We start from the raw sequence: 15,764 nt of genomic DNA, 5'->3' as shown, positions 1-15,764 counted from the left end.
AGACAGGTATATTGTGCATTGTGCATTCTCTCGGTGTAAGTGGAGGATGCATGCCTCTAATATGAGAAATAGCAAAGTTATTCAAGTCAAGGTTAACCCCTTTCCACATACTTGTCCAAGTGAAGCAAGGAAAGGGTCACAAAAGGCAGCCAAGGCTAGGTGGTGTTGTGATAAAATGTTACAGTGGGTGGCAGAGAATCCTTCAATTGGTCCAGCTGCATTGATAAAGAAGCTCAAAGAGAAATATAACATTACAGTGCCTTACATGAGGGTATTCTATGGAAAGGAAATGGCTCTTAACAAAATTAATGGTCCATGGAAGGATAGTTTTGCATTGTTGTACTCTTTCAAATCCGAAGTGGAGAAGGCTTCTCCAGGAAGTGTTGTGGAGATTGACAGACATACAGTGGAGTACATAGTGAAAGGCCAAACTATGAGCAAAGAATGCTTTCGGAGGGTCTTTGTCTCATTTAAAGCTTGTTGGAAGGGCTTCCTAGAAGGTTGTAGGCCTTATTTGGCGGTGGATGCAACTGTTCTTACTGGGAGATTTAAAGGACAGTTAGTAGCTGCTTGTGCAATTGATGGACACAATTGGTTGTTTCTGGTTGCTTATGGTGTGATAGAGTCAGAAAATGCAGAGAGCTAGACATGGTTTTTGAATAATTTGCGCCAAGTTATTGGGTTTCCAAATGGATTTACCATACACACTGATGCTTGTAAAGGTTTGGAAGATGCGGTTGATAAGGCGTTTCCTGGAGTGGAACACAGGGAATGCATGAGACACCTAGCTCGAAACTTTACAAAAAAGTTTAGAGGAGATCTATTGAGTAAGCGCTTCCATGACCACGAAATCCTTTGAAATTTTTATGTTAACCTTCCATGACCATAATATGGAGCCACACCAAATTTCACGATTTTTTGAACATGTTTGGTATTTATTTATTTATTTTCAACTATACCTTTAAATTATGTAATATGGTGAATAATTCAAAAAAAATTAAGTTTTCGCATGACTTAGGCTTCTACGTATTAAAGGAACATGTGTGACAAATCTTATGTCAAAATAAGAAAAAACTTTTTGAGAGTAGTACAAACTACTAACTTCATGTAGGATGTGATGAAACTATATAGGAGATGTGCCCATTTGTGAACCATGTCTACACAAATTTTCACGAAATCCTTTGAAATTTTTATGTTAACCTTCCAAGACCATAATATGGAGCCACACCAAATTTCACGATTTTTTGAACATGTTTGGTATTTATTTATTTATTTTCAACTATACCTTTAAATTATGTAATATGGTGAATAATTCAAAAAAATTAAAGTTTTCGCATGACTTAGGCTTCTACGTGTTAAAGGAACATGTGTGACAAATCTTATGTCAAAATAAGAAAAAACTTTTTGAGAGCAGTACAAACTACTAACTTCACGTAGGATGTGATGAAACTATATAGGAGATGTGCCCATTTGTGAACCATGTCTACACGAATTTTCACGAAATCCTTTGAAATTTTTATGTTAACCTTCCATGGCCATAATATGGAGCCACACCAAATTTCACAATTTTTTGAACATGTTTGGTATTTATTTATTTATTTATTTTCAACTATACCTTTAAATTATGTAATATGGTGAATAATTCAAAAAAATTAAAGTTTTCGCATGACTTAGGCTTCTACGTGTTAAAGGAACATGTGTGACAAATCTTATGTCAAAATAAGAAAAAACTTTTTGAGAGTAGTACAAACTACTAACTTCATGTAGGATGTGATGAAACTATATAAAAGATGTGCCCATTTGTGAACCATATCTACACGAATTTTCACGAAATCCTTTGACATTTTTATGTGAACCTTCCATGACCATAATATGGAGCCACACCAAATTTCACGATTTTTTGAACATGTTTGGTATTTATTTATTTATTTTCAACTATACCTTTAAATTATGTAATATGGTGAATAATTCAAAAAAAAGTTTTCACATGACTTAGGCTTCTACGTGTTAAAGGAACATGTGTGACAAATCTTATGTCAAAATAAGAAAAAACTTTTTGAGAGTAGTACAAACTACTAACTTCATGTAGGATGTGATGAAACTATATAGGAGATGTGCCCATTTGTGAACCATGTCTACACGAATTTTCACGAAATCCTTTGAAATTTTTATGTTAACCTTCCATGACCATAATATGGAGCCACACCAAATTTCACGATTTTTTGAACATGTTTGGTATTTATTTATTTATTTTCAACTATACCTTTAAATTATGTAATATGGTGAATAATTCAAAAAAAATTAAGTTTTCGCATGACTTAGGCTTCTACGTGTTAAAGGAACATGTGTGACAAATCTTATGTCAAAATAAGAAAAAACGTTTTGAGAGCAGTACAAACTACTAACTTCATGTAGGATGTGATGAAACTATATAGGAGATGTGCCCATTTGTGAACCATGTCTACACGAATTTTCACGAAATCCTTTGAAATTTTTATGTTAACCTTCCATGGCCATAATATGGAGCCACACCAAATTTCACAATTTTTTGAACATGTTTGTATTTATTTATTTATTTTCAACTATACCTTTAAATTATGTAATATGGTGAATAATTCAAAAAAAAATTAAGTTTTCGCATGACTTAGGCTTCTACGTGTTAAAGGAACATGTGTGACAAATCTTATGTCAAAATAAGAAAAAACTTTTTGAGAGTAGTACAAACTACTAACTTCATGTAGGATGTGATGAAACTATATAAAAGATGTGCCCATTTGTGAACCATATCTACACGAATTTTCACGAAATCCTTTGAAATTTTTATGTGAACCTTCCATGACCATAATATGGAGCCACACCAAATTTCACGATTTTTTGAACATGTTTGGTGTTTATTTATTTATTTTCAACTATACCTTTAAATTATGTAATATGGTGAATAATTCAAAAAAAAAATTAAGTTTTCGCATGACTTAGGCTTCTACGTGTTAAAGGAACATGTGTGACAAATCTTATGTCAAAATAAGAAAAAACTTTTTGAGAGTAGTACAAACTACTAACTTCATGTAGGATGTGATGAAACTATATAGGAGATGTGCCCATTTGTGAACCATGTCTACACGAATTTTCACGAAATCCTTTGAAATTTTTATGTTAACCTTCCATGACCATAATATGGAGCCACACCAAATTTCACGATTTTTTGGACATGTTTGGTATTTATTTATTTTCAACTATACCTTTAAATTATGTAATATGGTGAATAATTCAAAAAAAATTAAGTTTTCGCATGACTTAGGCTTCTACGTGTTAAAGGAACATGTGTGACAAATCTTATGTCAAAATAAGAAAAAACTTTTTGAGAGTGCAGGATGGTATAATAATTGTTGTGCCACTATTTATGAAAACATGTGGATGGTGTAGTGGTAAGGTGCTGTACTACTATCCTAAAGGTTCTATGTTCGACTCTTGAAGTCCTCTTTTTTTTCCATTTTTTTTATTTGGGCTTGCTGAAGGTATTGTTCACACAGCATGCACTAGCATATATTCCAGACAACATGCCAACTCAAATATTCCAGACAGTGCCAGACTCAAATATTCCAGACAAAATGCCAGACTAGCATATATTGTTCACACATCACTACAACACAGATCACCAATCACTACATAGCATGCACTAGAAAAGTTCACACATCAATACAACACACAAACCTGCCACACTTCAAATTAAATGCTTGCAATTACATTTCATCACAAAGAAAAGCGAGGAAATTAAAATCATAGTAGCGCAAAAAGCTCCAACAATCTTCTTCATCTCGCTCAAGTTGTGATTCACCTTCTTAACTTCAGCGATCAGGTCACTAATTGCTTTCGCGTTAGCAGTTGCCACATGTTGGTGCCCAATGTATTCATTTGGAGCGCCCGCCAACCCTTCTGCTTCTATCATCTTGATATAATCATCCAGCTACATGAAGAAGTCACATTTTCGCAAATCCTAATCAAAACAAACAAAGTTGAGCATAAATAATCCCAAATAAACTAAAGTTGATAGGGATGGCAAAATAAGGATCAACCTTCCATGGGCACTTCACGAACTCACGACCATAGTTGCCATTCTCAGTTTTCCTCGATGTGAGCCGCAAAAGAGGCTCTGGCCGTTCACACTCGGGGCAGGGCATAAGTGGCACTGTCCCATACTGAGGCCATTGATGTCGTCTGTTCGACGAACTACTCGCACGCGACATGTGATTCAGGCTACAACAACAGTAACAAACAACTTCAGGCTGCAAGTAATGTACATAATTGGACCTGATACTTAAGAACAGGGAGAACCCTAAGAACAAGGCCCCTAAAGATGAGTGTCAAGTAATTTCACTGCGAGTGTAATCCAACTAGTCTCATACCCATGAAAATTTCGAGTGTATACTTTACTGGATGTTGAAATTTCACTGCGCAGGATGAGTGTCAAGTACTTTACTGGATGACAACTTCAGGCTACTGGATGTTGAAATTTCACTGCGAGTTTCACTGCGAGAACCCTAAGATACCTTTCAGAACGAGGGAAGGGAGATCCACGCCGCCAATCCGACGCCCTCGCCCTCTGCGCGGAGAGGCCGCCAGATCCACGACGGGGCTACTCCAGAGCTCGCCCTGCTCCTCTTCGCCCTCGCCCTGCTCCTCTTCGCCCTCGCCTTCGCCCTGCTCCCTCCGCGCGCCGATCTGTCAACGGGGTTGAGGACGGTGGGGTTGCAGGACGCACACTGAGCGAGGGAGGAGGGCACGACCCGTCGGTGGCGTGGGGGGGGGGGGGGGGGCGTCGCCGGCGGGATCTGCCGACAGTGGCCGACGACGGGAGGACTGGGACCTCGCCCTGCTCCTCTTCGCCTCTGTAGAGGTGGGGGTGTGGCGACGGGCCGACGGGGGGACAGTGGGCGGCGACGGCGGGACTCCTCCACCTCCCGGCGCGACGGCGGGAGGACTCCTCCACCTCCCGGCGCGTGAAGGTCTGGCGATTTTGGATTGGGGAATTGTTGGCACAGTTGAGCACCGCTGGCCAGGCTGGGACCCACATGACAGTAACGCCAACATGACGGAAACGGCGTGGGATGGCAAAGTTGAGCACTGCATGGCACACCAGGGTGAAAAACGAGTATGGGTAAAATCTGTGGCTAGCGATGAGTTGCGCGCAAAAACTGTGGTGCGGCATGTAATTCTCCCATTTGTTAATGTAAACAGCTAAGGGTGTCCCTTCTCAAAGACAAGATGAGAAAACTAGACATGTAGTCATGACGAACAAAACAGACATGAACATCAGTTGTGTACGGAGAGCACATAGCTACATCAGCACCGCACCATCCGCCGAACGAATATGCTTCGAAAACATCAAACGCTTCTCCTTCATCAGGCCCTTTACCAGGTATAGAATTATTGGATCAAAAGTAAATGAACATCTGCATATCAAGGAGGTCAAATGAGAAGAAAATCTTCCGAGAAAACATGAACCCAATGGTTTTAGTTTAAGATCATATACTAGCTTAACTGTGACAGGTGCGTGCAAGGACTGATTCCAAAAAAAAATAAATCAAAATATCAATCACGGACTGGCCTCTGCAAGAAAATGATACTTTGCAGGGAGAAATCTTATGTGTTCCCTACAAGTTCCTTTGCTTGAGAAGAGATCGACCAGCAACATTGCGGTTAAATGTTCAAGTGAGAAATTCCTCTCGTCAATCTTGGACAGGTAAGCTCCAGCCCTGACTATTTCATTTTTCTTTAGTAATTCCCTGACTACATGATTCAGCAATCGAGAATTGGGCTCACAGCCAGCATTCTGCATGGATGAAAACATATCTTCTGCCTCTTCCACCAATCCTTCTTTTATAAGATTTGTGATCATTATACAGTCACAACACAAGGCACCAGCCCACTTCTCGAGATAGAAGCAAACAGATCCTTAGCTTCTTCAACTCTCCTGGTTTGAAACATCCCAGCTATCATGGTATTGAGAGTTATGATATCGATCTTTACATTCATTGCACGTAATTCTTTGAAAAGAAAGATTGCTTCATCAAAGCATCTATTTTTAAAAAATCCACGAAGAACTATGTTGTATGTACATTTGTTGATAGCGATACCACTTTCTGTCATTTCATGGAATTTCACCTTTGCAGGAACTGTTCTCCCGGCCTGAAATAATGCTGTCCATTTAAGAGATTTTCACTTTATTAAAACAAAAAAGGGGAAAGGGAGGCCAGCCGGGTGGGCCGCTACCAGGCTTTTTGGCCGAGCTAGCCCACCGGCTAGCACGTTTCCTAGGGCACGACTAATGCCATGCCAGAGGACGGAGAGGATAGGAGGCAGTGCGTGTGGCGGCGCTCAGGAGAGCAGTTTTGCTCTGGCCGAAATTGATGCCGCCCGTTGTCCAACCTCCTGCAGTTCGGCTCTTGAAATATGGAGTCTTTCTCCCTGCGCTTGAGCTCGCAGAGACGCAAGTTTCTCTGTTCTTCTTCCCCTCTCAGTTACAGTCGCGATTTGGAGCGATTTGTTCGTTCCTGGTGTTCTTGTGGTGATTCTTGCCAGTGGTGATTGGGAGTGGAAGAGAGTAGAGCTGCGTTGGTGGCTCTCTTGTGCCCTGTTGCTCGATCCGTGCGCCTGTGTGGTGTTCGGTCTGTTCTGATTATTGTCCACCGTGGCCTGGTGCTTGGGCTCCCTGCTGCGCGGTGTTCCTCTTCTCGGGCTGGTGTCGAGGACGTCTCCCTCGACTCCGGCAGCGGCTCTAGTATCTCCGTCAACCTCCCGCCGTGCAGGTCCGGACGTGGGCGGCGGAATTGGTTTTCTGGGACAGAACCTCGTGTTCGCTGAGCTGGTCTTCCCACGTAGACAATCTACGTGCTGTGAGTTACCCGTTGCCTCTATTTATTTATTGAGTAATTTTGTGCAATCTGCTAGTATTATTTACTTGGGTGTGATTGCACAATTTGTGGGCGGATTTATTAGCTCAATGATGATAGCGGTGTAGTGAGACAACGTGACAGTCTGGGTTTTAGTGTGTTGTTAATTTTCAGCATTGATATTATTTGTGCCTAGTCATCTCTTTCACTATATTGTGCAGGCTGATTATTTAAGTTCATTATTGTTCCTTAATTCTTGTGCACACTGTTTTGATCTTGATATTCATGCTTGATTTCTAGGCTTATAATATTTGATCTAAAACCCTGATTTGGTAAGATAGGACTGTCACGTTAGTCGAGGATCTTTGATCACCACTTAGCGTTGGAGGGCTGTTTAGTGCAGCAACCCGCTATTTTGAGAGCAATATTTTGAGATAAACAATCATGTTTATTAGTTTAATCTGCCTTCTTCATCTGCAAGCCATGTTTAATTATAAAATGGATCTGAGTAGCTATTTTACATGTTTACATGTTCTAGAATTGCTACTGTTCATTGCTGCAATAATTACATATGGCATTTGTCTGAGTGATATGCTTGTTTTATTCGGAATTAGTATATTTAATATATTTAAATATGAAGGAAACATGTCACTTATTCCTCTAAATTTACAACAATCCAGAAAACCAATCCGTATTATGGCCTCCAGTTCTGATGTCATTAAGCCTGAAGCGTTCGACGGCGCTAGCTTTAAGCGCTGGCAGATTAAGACTCGCATGTGGCTCACTGACCTAAAATTATTTTGGGTAGTGACGTCGGCTGTTCCCCAGGCTGCATCAGATGATTCTGATGATGCAGCGAAGGCCGCCGCACTAGCGGAGAAGGCCAAGTGGGACGAAGCCAATGAGGCATGCTTGTCTCGTCTGCTGAACGTCTTGTCGAACCGCTTATTTGACGTGTACTCTCGTTTTACCTCCGCCAAGGGTCTATGGACTGAACTTGAGAACGAGTTCTCTGAAGTTGACAATGGCAATGAGTCATTCACAACGGAAAACTACCTCAACTATAAAATGGTTGAGGGAAGGTCTGTTATGGAGCAGCTACAGGAGATTCAACTCCTTGTTAGGGACTTGGTCCAATATGGTTGCGTCCTACCAGACAGTTTTCAGGTGAATGCAATACTGGCAAAGCTCCCGCCTTCTTGGCGAGACTTTGTGACTTCACGCCGCCACATGAAGAAGCAATTGACTCTCACTGAGTTGTCAGCTGCGATTAATGTGGAAGAGCGTGCAAGGTCCAGTAACAAGCCATCCCAGCAACTCCAGGCTCACGTTGTTGAGAAGGGTGGAGATAGAAAATTCCAGAAGAAGAAGAACTCTCCACAGAAGAATATGAACCAACCTAAGTCCAAAAAGATGAAGAAGAAAAAGGAGGACTTTATCTGCTACGTTTGTGGTGTCTCCGGGCATACAGCTCGGAGATGCAAACTCAGGAAGGGAAAAGGTCCTCCACCTCAGCGCAAAGAAGGGAACGTGGTGGTTAACTCCACCCCAGGGTATGCACTTCAGGCCTTTATGGCAAGTCCATCAGATGACTGGTGGATGGATTCCGGTGCTACTGTTCATATTTGTGCTGATCGATCCATGTTCTCTTCATTCCAGGGATACAACAGCGCACCAGTCTTAATGGGAAATGGTGTTCCGGCAGCAGTTCGAGGTACTGGACAGGTCTACCTGAAGTTAACTTCAGGAAAGACGCTCGTGCTGAAGGACGTACTCTATGTGCCCTCGATGAGCCGGAACCTCATCTCAGTGTCGCTGCTATGTCGACAGGGTCTCAAATTAGTGTTTGAGTCTAATAAAGTGGTCCTGTCTAAGTTTGGTACTTTTGTTGGAAAGTCATATGAGTCAGGCGGTTTGTTCCGTCTTTCTGTTTTGAACAATCATTCTTCTTACCATGTTAATGTGGTCTGTAATAACGATTCCATTAATAATACATGGCATTCCCGTTTGTGTCATGTGAATTTTGAGGCCATTAAGAGATTAAGTGACATGTCTTTAATTCCTGAATATAAACATGTTAAAGGTGTAAAATGTGGTATTTGTGTGCAAGCCAAGCAGCCTAGAAAACCGTTTCATACGGTTGAAGGCAGAAGTACCACTCCTTTAGAACTAATTCACTCAGATATCTGTGAGATGAATGGTATAATCACAAAAGGCGGTAAAAGATACTTTCTTACCTTGATAGATGATGCTACCAGGTTCTGTTATATTTACTTACTCAGAACTAAAGATGAGGCACTAGAACACTTTAAGATCTATAAGACTGAAGTTGAAAACCAGCTAGACAAGAAAATTAAAAGGTTACGGTCTGATAGAGGAGGTGAATACCTTTCCAACCTTTTTGATGAGTACTGCAAAGAGTGTGGAATCATTCATGAAACCACTGCTCCATATTCACCTCAGTCAAATGGGGTAGCTGAAAGGAAGAACCGAACGGTGTGTGACTTAGCTAATGCTTTGTTACAAAGTTCGGGGATGCCTGACATCTGGTGGGGCGAGGCAGTACTCACAGTATGCTATGTCCTGAACAGGGTGCCGCCTCGCAACCGTGAAGTCACACCCTATGAAGGATTTAAAGGAAGGAAGCCAGATCTTTCGCATCTTCGAACTTGGGGCTGCCTTGCAAAGGTGAATGTCCCGTTGCCGAAGAAGAGAAAGCTAGGCCCTAAGACCGTAGATTGTGTCTTCTTGGGTTATGCACATAACAGTGCAGCTTATAGATTTCTAGTGGTCCATTCCGAGACAAGCGAAATCGCTGTAAATGTAATAATGGAGTCTCGGGATGTGACATTCTTTGAGAGCATCTTCCCTATGCGGGATAAGGAAGTAGTAGCCCCAGATGGTCCATCTCGGACATATTCTCTGCCCTCGAGTGTCCATGACCAGACTCCAGATTTGGAGTTAAGGAGGAGTAAGAGACAAAGGACTGAAAAGTCTCTGGGTGATGATTATATTATTTATCTAGTGGATGAAGAACCACGCTCCCTCACAGAGGCATATACATCTCCGGATGCAGAGTACTGGAGGGAGGCTGTCCGTAGCGAGATGGATTCAATCATCTCGAACGGAACTTGGGAGATAACTGATCTCCCAGCTGGTTGCAAGCCTGTGGGCTGTAAATGGATCTTTAGGAGGAAGAGGAGACCCGATGGTACTATTGAAAAGTACAAGGCCCGTCTTGTGGCTAAGGGTTTTACTCAAAAGAAAGAGGAGGATTATTTTGATACTTATTCTCCGGTGGCTCGATTGCCCACAATCCGTGTGCTTATAGCGCTGGCAGCTGCGTATAAACTTCTTGTTCATCAAATGGACGTAAAGACAGCATTCCTAAATGGAGAGCTGGAAGAGGAAATTTATATGCAGCAACCAGAAGGATTTGTGGTTAAAGGACAAGAGAGCAAAGTGTGTCGCTTGATTAAATCCTTATACGGTCTTAAACAAGCTCCCAGACAATGGCATGAGAAGTTTAATAATACTCTGACCACTGCCGGGTTTTGTGTAAACGAAGCCGACAAGTGTGTGTATTATCGCTTCTCTGGGGGCAAAGGTGTCATCATGTGTTTATACGTTGATGACATATTGATATTTGGGACCGATTTGGAGGCTATCATGGAGACAAAATTATTCCTCTCCAAGAACTTTGATATGAAGGACTTGGGTGAAGCTGATGTTATACTGAACATCAAGCTGATAAAGGGTGAGGATGGGATTACTTTGTCACAATCCCATTATGTGGAAAAGGTCCTGACTCGCTTTGGACATATGGACTGTAAACCAGTCACCACGCCCTATGATCCATCCTACACGCTCAGTAAATATGAAGGCGAGCCTGTGAACCAGCTACTATATTCGCAGATCATCGGATCTCTCATGTACCTGAGCAGTGCAACTAGACCAGATATCTCATATGCAGTATGCAGACTGGCTCGTTATTCGGCCAGTCCAGGAGATAGACACTGGGTAGCGTTGTACAGAGTGCTTCGGTATTTGAAGGGAGCGATGAATCTTGGTATTAAATATACCGGATTTCCGTCAGTACTTGAAGGATTCAGTGATGCAAACTGGATCTCTGACTCGGATCAAATGAAGTCTACAAGTGGCTATGTGTTCACTTTAGCTGGTGGGGCCGTGTCATGGAGATCGTCTAAACAATCAGTGTCGACACGTTCCACCAAGGAGGCTGAATTAGTTGCACTTGATTCAGCAGCATTGGAGGCTGAATGGTTGAGAGACCTGTTGTCAGACCTTCCAATGCTAGCAAAGCCGATACCGGCTGTCCTAGTATACTGTGACAACACTTCTGTGTTGCTGAAAGTGAACAGTAGAAAGGACAACCAAAAATCCTCGAGGCATATCAGAAGACGACTTGATTCATGTCGGCATGCTAGAGAGACGGGTGTAATAACCGTAGATTACATCAAGTCTGAAAGGAACCTTGCTGATCCTTTCACCAAAGGGCTGGCTCAAAAGCCAATCCAAGCAGCGTGCATGGGAATGGGACTCGTACCCTGTTAGCGGTTTCAACTGCGGATAACTGTCCTGTGTGACCGGAGATCCCGAGATCCAGGCTCCAGGAAACGAAGCACTGTGGAACCAAGAGCACAAAAGATAAAGAGTCTCATGAGCTGCTGTGCTCTGACTGTATGGCAGGTTGAGCGATATGCTCTTAATGAAGTCAATGCTATAAGCAGGGAAATTGTCCTACAGAATTTCCTTAACGATTTCACCTATATGAGCTGACTGTGGGGTCGCAGTCCAGGAGAGAATGGGGTTTTCTCTCTAGTGAGCTCATGAATAGATATTAAAGGGCATGACCGTAACGCCCTGCCCCGTAAGAGAAGCAGATAATCTGCCTAGTACTATGTGCCTTTTGTGCGAAGATTCTCACACTAGGGTTTGTGGATCAAGGCGTAGTCCTCCGCTTACTCGTGCAGGGTTGGAGTACACTGGGATAGGCTTTGGTTCAAACCTAACAAGTACCTCTGCCGAAAAGTAGTATATAAACAGTACGGGAGCTCAATGACATTGATCAGAAAATAAGAGTGAAAATGGTGGGGATTGCTGTCCATTTAAGAGATTTTCACTTTATTAAAACAAAAAAGGGGAAAGGGAGGCCAGCCGGGTGGGCCGCTACCAGGCTTTTTGGCCGAGCTAGCCCACCGGCTAGCACGTTTCCTAGGGCACGACTAATGCCATGCCAGAGGACGGAGAGGATAGGAGGCAGTGCGTGTGGCGGCGCTCAGGAGAGCAGTTTTGCTCTGGCCGAAATTGATGCCGCCCGTTGTCCAACCTCCTGCAGTTCGGCTCTTGAAATATGGAGTCTTTCTCCCTGCGCTTGAGCTCGCAGAGACGCAAGTTTCTCTGTTCTTCTTCCCCTCTCAGTTACAGTCGCGATTTGGAGCGATTTGTTCGTTCCTGGTGTTCTTGTGGTGATTCTTGCCAGTGGTGATTGGGAGTGGAAGAGAGTAGAGCTGCGTTGGTGGCTCTCTTGTGCCCTGTTGCTCGATCCGTGCGCCTGTGTGGTGTTCGGTCTGTTCTGATTATTGTCCACCGTGGCCTGGTGCTTGGGCTCCCTGCTGCGCGGTGTTCCTCTTCTCGGGCTGGTGTCGAGGACGTCTCCCTCGACTCCGGCAGCGGCTCTAGTATCTCCGTCAACCTCCCGCCGTGCAGGTCCGGACGTGGGCGGCGGAATTGGTTTTCTGGGACAGAACCTCGTGTTCGCTGAGCTGGTCTTCCCACGTAGACAATCTACGTGCTGTGAGTTACCCGTTGCCTCTATTTATTTATTGAGTAATTTTGTGCAATCTGCTAGTATTATTTACTTGGGTGTGATTGCACAATTTGTGGGCGGATTTATTAGCTCAATGATGATAGCGGTGTAGTGAGACAACGTGACAGTCTGGGTTTTAGTGTGTTGTTAATTTTCAGCATTGATATTATTTGTGCCTAGTCATCTCTTTCACTATATTGTGCAGGCTGATTATTTAAGTTCATTATTGTTCCTTAATTCTTGTGCACACTGTTTTGATCTTGATATTCATGCTTGATTTCTAGGCTTATAATATTTGATCTAAAACCCTGATTTGGTAAGATAGGACTGTCACGTTAGTCGAGGATCTTTGATCACCACTTAGCGTTGGAGGGCTGTTTAGTGCAGCAACCCGCTATTTTGAGAGCAATATTTTGAGATAAACAATCATGTTTATTAGTTTAATCTGCCTTCTTCATCTGCAAGCCATGTTTAATTATAAAATGGATCTGAGTAGCTATTTTACATGTTTACATGTTCTAGAATTGCTACTGTTCATTGCTGCAATAATTACATATGGCATTTGTCTGAGTGATATGCTTGTTTTATTCGGAATTAGTATATTTAATATATTTAAATATGAAGGAAACATGTCACTTATTCCTCTAAATTTACAACAAATAACCCATCAATTATGATGTTGTATAAAATAGTTGAAGGCTTTATTCCCTTTTGCAGCATTTCTCTGAAAAGACTCAATCCTTCATCAATCCTTCCAATTTTACAATAGCCATTAACAAGTGTACCATACACTACAACGTTTGGTTCAATGCCAGCTGACACCATAGCATCAAATACTCTTAATGCTTTCTCCATCTTGCCAACAAGACAGTACCCATCCATCAGCATACTATACACCACAGCATCAGGATGCTGACCAACATTTACAGTTAAGTCAAATATATTTTGTGCGTCCATTATCCTTCCCAGTTTGCAAAGGTTGTTAATTATCGAACTGAAGAAAACAATATCAAGACGCATGCCATTATTCATTATTTCCAAAATCAATTCCTTGGCTTTCAGTAAACTACCATGAGTACAAAAACCTTGAATCAGGCAATGGTATGCATATTTATCAGGTGCTACTCCTTGATCAATCATCTGATTAAATTTTTCCATAGCATCATCCATCTTACCGATTCTGCAGAGGGCAGCAATCACTGTCGTATAGGTCACCACATCAGGTTTCACTCCATGGTCTCTCATTTCATTGAAGATGATCATAGCCTTATCTAGCATTCCACAGTTTGCATATGCCTTGATCAGCACACTAAAAGTATAAATGTCAGGTGCAATACCGTCACCTAGCATCAAATCGAAGAGATCTGTCATATCAACTAGACATCCTTTAGTGGCGTACCCGTTGAGCATAATTTTGTAGGAGAAAACATCAGGATTTTGGCCCTTCATTGCCATTGTGTCAAAAACATCTCTAGCTTCCTTGATTTTTCCATACTTGCAAAGGGAACCCATCAACATGTTCAAAGTAACAACATCTGGTAAGATGCTGTGTCTTCTCATTTCTTTAAATACCCTAACTGCCTCTTTCCACTGTCCTGTGGAGGAGTATCCATATATCAAGTTATTATATGTCCAGTTATCTGGCAGAACACCTTTATTGACCATTTGTCGAAGGAAAGCCTCTGCCTTGCCCATTGCTCTTGCCTTACACAGGGCATGGACCACAGAGCTATAAGTCACTAAATCAGGTGGAATGCCCCGCTGTACCATTTCTTTGAATAGATCACATGCTTTATTAACATCACCCTCCTTAAAGAAGCAGTCGATTACTGTAGTGTAGGCAACCACGTCGGGCGAGCAGACAGCTCCCCCTTCAGCCATCATCCGTAACAAATCATCTGCCTGGCCACTCTTTCCTTGGTCACAGAGGCTCTTCAGAAGTATGCTGTACGAGAAAACATCGGGCACACAGCCCAACTCAGGCGTTCTGTGGAGAAGGATGTCCAAAGCCTCGTCTGTCCGCTTCGCTTCACAAAAGCCCTTGAGAAGGTGGTTAGCGATGATGATATCGACGCGCAAGCCTGTCCTGAGGAGCTGGCCGAAGAAGGCCAGCGCTAGCTCTGGGCGGTGCGCGCGGGTGCAGCAGTCCATGAGGATGGCGTAGGTGTGGGATGTGGGGGACAGCACCCGCGGTCCTTGAGCCCGAGACGCCGCGCGGTTGAAGAGCGCGACGGCGAGGGCAGGGCCACTCCCGCAGGCGGCGGAGGACGGCGCACGCGCGAGCGCCGCGAGGAACCCGTTCAGATCGCGCCCGAGAACGGGTGTGCCTCGACGCTGCAACTCGTCGAGCAGGTCGTGTGCGTCCTCAGGGCGGAGCGTCCCCTCCCGCACGCGCGCCGTGGCGGCGGCGATGCGGCGGCGACGGCGGCGGCGAGGAGGAGGATGCGGCGGCGGCGAGGAGGAGGATGCAGCTGCGGTGGAGACGGCGGAGGAGATGCGGGCACGTGACGGCATTGCCGCGCTGGGGGGTGTTTTCGTAGGAGGATTCAGTGCGATAACAATGTGCTCTATATTTTATATTATAAAATTTAATAATCAGATCGAATTAAGGTTGTAATGCTCTATTTCTATTCATTTTTGAAATAGAAATAATTTAAAACCATAACAAATTATGGAGAAGCATTTGGATTACAATTTATCACGTGTACTAGTGACTGGCTGCGTGAGTCTTCAATTCGTTTATTAGAATGTTAAAAAGTGTTCCTTTATATATGTAGAAACAATATTATAGATAGATGTATACATATAGAAGTGATAGAATTATCGAAAGAGATAATTGTCTTTAGTAGTAGAACATTTCAGTCTATAGATGGAGCTAGATGCTATATTTGTGCAGAAGCAACATAATACTCCATATGTACCAAATAAAATTCATTTTGCCTTTTACCTTTTTATGATATTCATGCAATACTTAGTGTATATGTTGTATAGTTGTAACCCACTATTTACTAAAAAAGAGAGGGAAATTAAACCTGGACGTCCTA

At 42.9% G+C, this 15,764-nt stretch overlaps 1 pseudogene; it reads right to left on the bottom strand.

Annotated features, from left to right (window-relative positions):
• Positions 1-5,531: 5,531 nt before the first annotated feature.
• On the bottom strand, positions 5,532-15,285 carry LOC103644345 (protein Rf1, mitochondrial-like; annotated as a pseudogene).
• Positions 15,286-15,764: the final 479 nt, after the last annotated feature.

This window comes from Zea mays, chromosome 1 (assembly GCF_902167145.1).
Source record: "Zea mays cultivar B73 chromosome 1, Zm-B73-REFERENCE-NAM-5.0, whole genome shotgun sequence".
Classification (NCBI taxonomy): Eukaryota; Viridiplantae; Streptophyta; class Magnoliopsida; order Poales; family Poaceae; genus Zea; species Zea mays.
The sequence above is the reverse complement of the archived record's forward strand: the minus strand, read 5'-3'. Positions and strand labels throughout refer to the sequence as shown.